The sequence below is a fragment of the Corvus brachyrhynchos genome, unplaced genomic scaffold, assembly GCF_000691975.1.
Source record: "Corvus brachyrhynchos isolate BGI_N302 unplaced genomic scaffold, ASM69197v1 scaffold334, whole genome shotgun sequence".
In the NCBI taxonomy this organism is placed as follows: Eukaryota; Metazoa; Chordata; class Aves; order Passeriformes; family Corvidae; genus Corvus; species Corvus brachyrhynchos.
In genome coordinates this window covers 549,287-558,839 of record NW_008238316.1, presented here as the reverse complement: position 1 = coordinate 558,839, position 9,553 = coordinate 549,287, and the positions used below count along the sequence as shown (strand labels likewise).

General features: G+C 42.3%; 1 long non-coding RNA gene across 2 annotated transcripts in view; it reads right to left on the bottom strand.

Moving 5' to 3' along the window:
- The window catches only part of LOC108446635, a 12,496-nt gene extending 2,949 nt beyond the window's left edge, over positions 1–9,547 (bottom strand). For both annotated transcript variants that reach the window (XR_001861897.1, XR_001861898.1), the window contains exons 1-2: positions 9,453–9,547; positions 212–289 (exon numbers count right to left, since the gene is read on the bottom strand). This is a non-coding gene — a long non-coding RNA (uncharacterized LOC108446635). The remainder of the gene's footprint in view (positions 1–211; positions 290–9,452) is intronic.
- Positions 9,548–9,553: the final 6 nt, after the last annotated feature.

The following is a 9,553-nucleotide window of genomic DNA, read 5'->3' as shown; positions in this document are numbered from 1 at the left end:
CAGCCCCCAGCACAGTCCTGAGCCCACACAGGGAACGTACAGCCAAAATACAGCATGACTTCCCCAGTGTGCCAGAGAGCCAAAACACAGCATGACCCTCACAGAGTGCAAGACAGCTAGAACATGGCGTGACCTTCCAAGTGTGCCAGAGATCTGGCGCACCCTAAAGCACAGCGTGGTGTGTCCTATTTTAATGGCCGAGGTCCTCTACCTCTGCTGGCGGGCCTTTGGCTGAGGGGGCTGGTCGCCTGTCTTAGCTTCCCAGAGTGTCACAACAATCCAGGAGTACCTGCAGAGAAAAAAGAGAAGAAAATAAGTACAGCGGTGCTTTTCTCACTGCTGGATGAGCAATGATGCAGTACCTCGAGGTTACTCTGCTGATCAGAGCCACCTCAACAGGAAAGCTGCCGGCAGTGACCACCACCCTCCCTCAGACACCGCTGCCATCTTTTTGCATGACACCATCTTCCCTCGTCCCTCTGCCTCCTGCCCACAAACCAAGGCCAGGCCAAGCTCGCCTCTTCTCACAGCTAGAGAAACAATCTCAAGCTTCTTGGGATGTGCCAGGGCCGCCATTGGGCAGGGGCCACTCTGTGTGCTGCTCCGGCCCCTGGAGGGACAAGTCCCAGCTGGGGGCAGCGATCCGCCTTCCTCCACCTTCCTCTTCCTCCTTGTCTGTGCCACCCTTTACCATGCTCTGTGTGCCAGTTCTCCAGGAAAATACAGCATTTCCACTATTCCACTACAGCAAAGCATTAGAACAAAGTAATTAAGTCCATGAGGGTTACTCTCCTCCATAAAATTTCATATTAATAATTTAGAATGATACTTGAAATTGTGACAGCTCCCTCACTAAATTACAAGGTTTCACATGTAAATTATGGCAAAGTTGTCCCTTGCATGTCTATTCTTTATTAAAAATAATAGGAACTTGAAATATTTATCAAAATATCAAAGGAAATCAGACAAGCAAATGGATGTCTTTAGCTTCTGAAAGGGCGTATATGCTGCCATGCCAAATCCTCAAGACATGGGATTTTCTTGGATCTCATATAGTACCACTTGGTCTTTTAACATGCAGTTCTGGATTTCCATTTGTTACAGTTGTGTGGCTGTTTTTAAAGTCACCTAATACTGCTCTTCACAAGCCAAACTGTCCCAGACTGAGGAGAGAACCTCCTCAACTAAAGAGATGAGTACTACCCAAATCTCTACTCTCCACAAACATTTGATAAGCTTTTTTAAATGAAATTGCATAATCTTCCTTTACCATCTCCAGTCAGGTATAACCAGGAAGTATATGATAAAGATACTTCTTAGAGAAATACCTTACTCCTCCATAACATACCCAATGGGCAGTTTTATCCATATATCTTGTATAAATCCAGAGATTCCTCTTTTACCAGGAAGCTCAGAAGAAGGGAAAAAGTATGATTTAGGGTTGTAGCTTTTTTCTGATTTAGACACTACTGAATCTTGCTCTCATTTGAAGACAGGTTACTTTCCACTTTTACTTACTTAAATTTAAAACTGCAAACAGACACATTTATTAGCATTTTACCTCCTTTCAACTAGAAAAAAATCCCATTAGTTTGAAGTTGGGGGAAACAAGGTCAAGTGCAAAGAAAACTACCGAGTATGTTCATTTACAAATACATGTGACACCATCATAACACTAAAGGTACCTGTAATAGTTCAGCTCCCACAGCAGTTTCACAAAGACTATTATCCTCAGTACAGACCCTCCTCTGGATGATTAACAGCCAGAGTCTTGTGAAGTCAGCATGAATCTTATTGGTCCATTCCAGTACATGTTAAAATTATTTTATTTTATTCATGCAGCCAGTTAAGAAGCTAAAAGACAGCTTTTCCATTCTGGGATTCAGTCACCTTAATTTGGTTTTACATATGTGTTTGTGCTTCCCAGTTGAAAGAGCCACTGTTGTGAAAACTCCTAAACATGTACTTTGCTTTTCTTCCTGGTTATCATCACTTGCACATACAAAGTTTATAAATTGAAAGAAAAACATAAAGTAAAAGCCCTCCCTTCATTCCTGTCTGGAGAGGATCAGCAGAGCTGTGAGCTAAACAGCATCCTGTAAGTAGTGCTCACCTGTCTCTGTTTAAATACTTTTACTTACATGCTCATAAGAGACAGGTATTCCTTGGACTTCAAGCAGTCTCAGCTTTTATGTATCTTCACTGGCTTCTTCACAGACAGAAGAGGAGCGGAAAATAATGCTTCTCAGAGGCAGGAGACACCAGCTACTACTCACATGCTAAGTTCTTTTGCTGGAAAAATTTGGTATTCATGTACAGAAGTATTTTCCATCTAGACCTTCCACTTACCTTGCAGACTCTTAGTATTCAGTTCTTACCTTCTCTATAGTCTGTTCCAGCTTTTTTTATCTCCTTAATTTTGCAGGCCCTCATCTTCCAACATCCACCTTTCCAAGAGCAGGCTGTTTCCCAGGGGATCCAGGGAAACATCTCTCATGATCTTGAGCCCAGGCCAGAACTTCAAGGCTAAACTACTTGCAATACATGCCACATTCCTGATCATCCGCCCTCTATAGAAGGGAGGCTGAGCTAATTAAAGAGAGTCATAGTCAGGTGGAGGATAAGCCTACCAAAGGCTCATGCTAGCACTCCCTTTTCCATGCTTTTCCTCAGTAACCCTGTGGATGAAAGAAAACTGGCCGTTGCAGAAAGCCTGGAAATACCCTCCCTGATACAAGGACAGGCTTCCTTCCACACAGGGTGTGCTCACAGGGCTGGGGGAAAAAGAAAAACCACCAAAATATCTGAGCTAATCACATATGAATGATCCCCATTTTATATTTAATTGCCTGTATCGCTTCAGGAAAGAACTACTACCAACTGCTGGAAAACCTGGGACAAGCTAGGGTACTAGATTTTAGGCAAGGTATGAAGCATCTCTTATCTACCATTTACCTACCAAGGGAAAGGGAATAAGCAGAGACTTTGCTGATGAGAGACCCAAAGGTCAGGGATACATCTCACTAATGCTGGCACTCACACAAGTTGAGAAGAGGAAGGGCTGCTTGATTTGTGTTGGCCAGAGAAACCTCACATGCATCCCCTCCATCAGGACTTCACTTGTTCTGTGATAACTGTCCCAAGCACTCAACTTGAGAAACCACATCATTCTGAGCCTCAGGTGAGAGAGCAGTTAGTTTCTGAATTCATGCTACCCAGTGTTTGACTCTATGAAGTTTACATTTTCATGGGCTTTCTTTTCAGCACACATAAAGGGCTTAAAGCGAAAAAGCAAAACTTTCCAAACAACACATTATCAGCACAAAAAAAAAGACTTCTTTAGGTTATCACAGGTTCCACTAACAAGTGAAAACAATATTTTGGGAGTTGTCAACACTTCACTGCAGAGCTGAATAATTGCAAATAGGTAGGAAAGGGAAGAAGGTATTCCCAAGTGAGAGAAGAGAAGGTGGTAAGAGGAAAGAGTCAGCACCTTCAGACAAGGGCAGGAAAAGAATACTTATCACTGTCATCTAATTAGGTCTCGAGGGAAATCAGTAATAAATTCCACATAACAGTGCAAGCTGGAGGCACGAAGAAGTGATTTGGTAGGGTGATGGCAAATCAGAGTATTTGTACTTCCTAGCTGGTGACATACTTTCTTACTGAGAAGCCATGTATTTGAGTAGAGCTTTTTTATTTCCTATTGTGTATTTCCCACTGGGAAACTGCTGTGCATTTTCAGATTGATAGCCACAGAGACCTTCTGTGTTCTGAGCAGCTAAGCCTCAGTTAAACATTGCTGGACCCTGCAGTGTACTTCTACATTAAACATAAAGTATTCTCCTTGGAGTTCAGCCAAAATGCTTTCACATCTTTATTGAATATGGCAATCCCTTAACTATGACTAAAGCCTGATCACCAGTATTTTTGTCTTGACAAAACAACATCATTTTCATTCTGTGGTACATCCATAGAGATGTTTCTTCTTCATCCACATACTTTTCTATTGCAGAATTATGCCTGTGCTGTGATTCCCCTAATGGTCGGCACATTAACATGACCTGTTACAGGGGCTTAGGGGTTTAAAGAGCTGACAGTGACCCTGCTTCTTTCTTGTTTTGCTGGAGAAGGAACCAGGTGATCACACAGAAGCCCTGGCCTACAAGATACTGACTTCTCTGCACTTTCTGAAACTAGAAGAAACATTTCTCTACATGGTATGAGAACTCATCTCCTAGTTACTTGATAGTACAGTGGCCTTAGTGCATTACACTATACCATATAAATACAAGGGAACATACTACACAATCACACTCACCTATATTTAGAGCTCTGCTTAAATATCAAAGCAGCATTACAACTGTGTGTATTTTCAGTATAGACAAAGGTGAAATGTTCACACTGGTGAGAAGAGCAAGATTTAAAAAGCCGTACCAGTCAAGTGGAAACAAGGATGGAAAAGGGGAGATTACGGCATAGAAGCAACTGAGGGGAAAAAACACCAAACCAGCCCAGAGTGTATTAGGTATGTTCTCAAACAAGCAGTGGCAGTGGGAGCTGGAAGGAAGGCCAAGAGGGAGATGCAGAAGGTTGAAAGTGAGATGAGAGGCAGATACACATGGACAGTGGAGACTGCATATAAAGATATAGAGAGGAAAGAAACTATGAGCTGACTTTGGAGTATCTGTGAGAAAAAAATCAGAGCTCAGGGAAAATGGAAAGATAGCACCAGGACACATCACTTATATCTGGCTGTATTCAGGTGAAAAAGATAAGGAAAGTTTGTGGGATTTCATGGTTTGAACTTCTCAAAAAGGTCCTACAATGTCAATGCATTCCCTTCTTGCCATGAACTTGACATGATTCCTGTCTGAGAAGGCTTTGCTACCCAGTCAGTGTGTTATAGTAAAATAAATGTTCATTTCTGCAGCTTTATATGCCAAAAGGAAACTTCAGCCTCAATCCCCAGAAAGGCAGTGGCACTAAAAAAAGTCACCAGTTTTTGCTGTGGGATTTGAAGAAGCACCATCTGACAGACAGACTTCAGCAAAGGTTGGGCACCAAGTCTCTCACGACAGAAATTCCTCTTTGTAACATGAAGAAATACAGGACCATGACTGCAGCATGGGGTTTTCCACTGAGAAATTAAGTATATGTAATAAAGTATTTATTTAGGAAGCCTGCCTGGGAAATTGTGTGTGTATTTAACTCAGTGGAGAAAGCATTTAGAAGTAGTTCAGCCTTGCAAAGATATTGCCCCTCAGTGTAGGCAAGGTCAGAAAGAGGCCTGAGTTATCCAGCACATAACAACCCATCCGCCTTTATAAACCTGACAGCAGCATGGTTTTGTTCTCCTCCTGAGAGCACAGGAGTTGTTCAAGGATTTAAAATGCAGTCAGTTTTATTAGTTCCTGGAAGGAAGGATAGTAATGCTGTAACTCCCTTTAGTAGAAATGTTTGAAATGCCCAGTGACTCCGAATGGCTTTGTTAGTCACACCATCCCTGTAGGGTATGAAAGGGCACATTCTTCCCATTTACTTCCAGACAGTGCATTTGTTTTTGAGCTACTCAGGGTTACAACCTGTGTGTAACATGTTGAAGAACATTTTTGTCAATCACCTGTTGATGTGTTTCCTGCTTTTAACCTTTAATTATTCAATATTCATGTTATAAAAGGTTCTGCATGCCAGTCCTTTAGCAATTTTCCTTGAAGAAGAATGAGCTTGTAAAATGTAAAATCCCCTAAGAAAAAATAAAGGTTTTAATTTCAGCTTACCAGCACCACTTGCACAAGAAAAATGCTACAGATAATGCAACATGTGCGAGTGCACATTATAAGGAAAGCTGCTTATCATATTAGCAGTGTGTGCACATGTGCCTGCATATTTTCTGTAGATATGTCCCTTCTCACAATGGGATTATTCCGTATTTTAAAATCCACAGGAAAAAACATTAGCAAATGGGTTGCCATTTCTTGATGTAAATCACTCAAAGTGCCCTCATTTTCTTTTTTTTTTTTCTTTTTTGTGGGGGAGAAGGATAATAGCAAAGAAATTACTGAGATTCTCCCATAAATTTTATTTATGACATATTTTGAGATTTTTATATGGAAGATGTCTAAAAGAAACAGCCCCACATTCCCTGTTAAAGTTATTTCAGAGCAAATCCTTTGCCACAAACTTGACTATTTATTCCCAATTATGGAACAGTAAGAATAGTAGGAGACATAAAATACTCCATAATCTTCTTCAGGTGAGCAAAATTGAATTATTCTGAAACAAACAATAACAAATACATGTTCACCCCCAATACTACAAATGTCTTTAAGATGCTGTACTCATCCAAAGCCTTTTTCTCAACACTTTATCTATATGACTTGTTCAGTGTGATTAGTGGCAGGCAGCCTTGACCCCTTGACCTTGCATTGGCATTCCCAGCAGCATGTCCTTAGCGGTGATGGAATGGTGCTTGCTATTTCCTTTTAGTGCATGCATAGATGTGAAACACTTCATGCAGGATAACATGTTTTAGCAGTCCTACAGGGCTGAACAAGTCAGCCAAGCTAAACAGCTTCAGCTCTTTAAAGTCATTTTGGAGCCACCATGAGGTTGCCAGAAATAGAGGTAAATGGGTAACAGAAACGCATTCCATAATGGGACTAAATAAACTGTGGGCCAACAAACACTTGTTGGATTAAGAAATTTGTTTCTTGCAAGGCCAGCAGACAGTTTGGGGCTGAAAGTAAATGCTAAATTGCAAATGCTGTCTTGGCAGCCAGCAGAGGCAGGCAGGGTAGCACTGCTGAGAGTGCTGCTGATGCAGGAGTCAGTGCTCACCAGGGCAGCTGCAAGGGTACATCTCCCTCCATGCAGGGGCTCAGCCTGTGCAGCAAGAGCTGCTGGAGGCACTGGCCAGCCAGCTCACAGAGGGCAAAAACATTACTTCTTCCCTTATAGTCTTCTCTTACATTATTTCTTCTCTAACATTTACCAGAATCCAAGTAAATTTAATTTTTCCCATCCAGGCATTTAAAATTCAAGAGTGATCCCAGAACAGTGTATTACGGAGTACAAAGACAAGGAGTTACTGAATCTTTTTCAGTATAGCAGAAGGTGGTGTGAGCTTCCCTGTGGTACCCATGTCCCTAGTAGAAGGGACACAGGGTGAGAATACACCAACAGCTGACTTTGATTATAAAGGAGCAGGTATCATTTACTAGGCACTGGGGTGCACTTTGTTATCACTGAGCTATAAAGAGTAATTCTGAGGTTATTCCAGTGATTCCATGGAAATGGGGTAAGCTGTCTGTTTTGTTATAGGGCAGGAGAATTTCTGTCTGGTAATTTCCATGAAGCAGCTGCCAGGTAGGGACACATCTCTTGCTTTTGGCAGCAGCATCCCTGAGATTGCGCAGTGCCGCAGCCTGTCCTCGTGCCGATGTACTATAAGGCATGTGCCATAAGGACTGCTGCTGATAGGGGCAGTCCTCTGAGCCCTCCTCCTCCACTTGCAAAGTGAATTTGCAACTGTCCAATATCCAGCTCGTGGTTTTAATCTGCTGTAGCTGTTTTGCATCATGTGATGGGTGCAGAAACTGCTGCAATTGATCTTGTGAGGTTTTGTTTCTTCTGGGCCGTTTTCTCAGAGGTGCGCGGCTCTGCCACACACATGCAGCATTCCTGTCTTGCACAGCAAGACCCCACACACTGCTAAAAGGAGGCTGACAGAGCTGCAGCCACACATTTAAACTCACCCCTGAGAATGGCACAGAGAACACAGTAAGTAGTTGTTCAGAGGGTACGGAACATGCCATACTGAGGTCTGTGTGGGTGAGAGACACACAACTAATCAAAAAGTAAAAATAGCAAGTTGTACACTGAGCAAAAACTCCTTTGATGTCAAGCAGCATATAATATCAGTTGATCATTAAACCCCCCCAAAAGACCAAGAGAACAATCCTTACATGAGCTGCTGTGAGCTGCTGAGGATGCCACCACTATAAATTTCTCTACAGCTACAATCATGAGCATGGCCAGCACTCCCTTGAACTATGCTAGAACAAGCACTCTGTCCATCTGTACGAAAACATTAACTGACTATTTATTCATTTATTTCATCAGTATTTATTGGTTTATCACAGCTCATGCATATTTGTCAGGGCAAATAAACAGTCTTTTTTGACATATCATCCAATGCTACTGTGTATAGTAAAAGCCACCACTCAGTCCACATCAAAAATATTGCCAAAACCCCAAACAATCTATCTTATTCTTGAATGGGGTGTAACAAATGGAAGAAAAATACCCCCACATGTCACATGTGTAAAGGGAAGATACCTGTGCAGGTATTAAGGGAAAGGGAACATGGCACAAGGTAATGGGGATGTAGGTCTAGGAAAGTAACCAGCTACCTGACTGCAGCACACAGCAATACTCTGCTCAGTGTATCCGGAGGGCACAAAAAAAAAAAGAGTAAGGAGTAGAGAAAAGGAACACCAGTCTTCTCCTGACTGCTTCTGGAGCATGATAGCAACTGGGTCGTAAAGAAGCTGCAAACACACTTCAGCAACCAGTGGGAGGAGCAGCAAAGACACATCTGCGAGATCCAGGTGACCTCCAGACACCTGACTGGGATGGGAGTAAGGAGGTGAGAGACACCCACTAGTCCCACGTGAGAAATGCTGTATTTCACACTCCAGGCAAGAGACTGAAAACTAGTTTGGGTGGGAAGGAGAGGTTGAGGATCAACCCTACACCAAAAGCAGAGAGGAAATGATGAAAATAGGGACAGGCAGTGGCTCAAGCAGAGTTAGAAGTATTCCTGGACATGGATTTTTCTTGTGATTTGCAGAATCAAATTCCCACATGCTTTTCTCTTAGTTTATTTTTACTTTGCATTAAGAGTATGGTAAATACCAATTTATTGCTGAAGAGCACAATTACAGGTCATGAAATAGGGCTTATATGCCCTTCTCAGGATTCTCTCCAGTGCATTTCCATTTTAAATTATACACCCATTTTAAAGGACTCCCCTTTAAAGAGCAAGCCCCTCTAACAGTTTTTTAAATATTTTGCCAACATGCCTTTGTAGTTCAGGACAGCAGCAGTGCAGTTTCTCTCCATTTTTCCTCTTACTTTGACTTTCATTTTGTATTTTCTCCTGTTAGTGAAAACAATTTATCTCTGTTTAGAGACAGGTTTAGAAGAAAATACTCTGGAATGAGTGTTTCCTTTAAAGAAAAAGGGCTTCAGCAATCCCTTTTCTTCCAATGTAAAAATGAATACCAGTGTGTGAAAGTGAAAAAAACCCCCAAAACCAACTATTTTGGCACGGCACAGGAAAAAAATGAATGAATGCTAGATACTGAACCGTCAGAACATTACCCCCCACACATACCCCCACCCACGGCAGAACAAAGAAACCCAAAATAGCAGGGGAAGGAACAAACCGGCTGGCCGCATGGCAGGGGGAACAAAAGGGGACCGGCTTGTTGTCTCAGGAAGGAAAAAAACGTTCACGCAGGAGCTCGGGCAAAACCGATGGGAACCT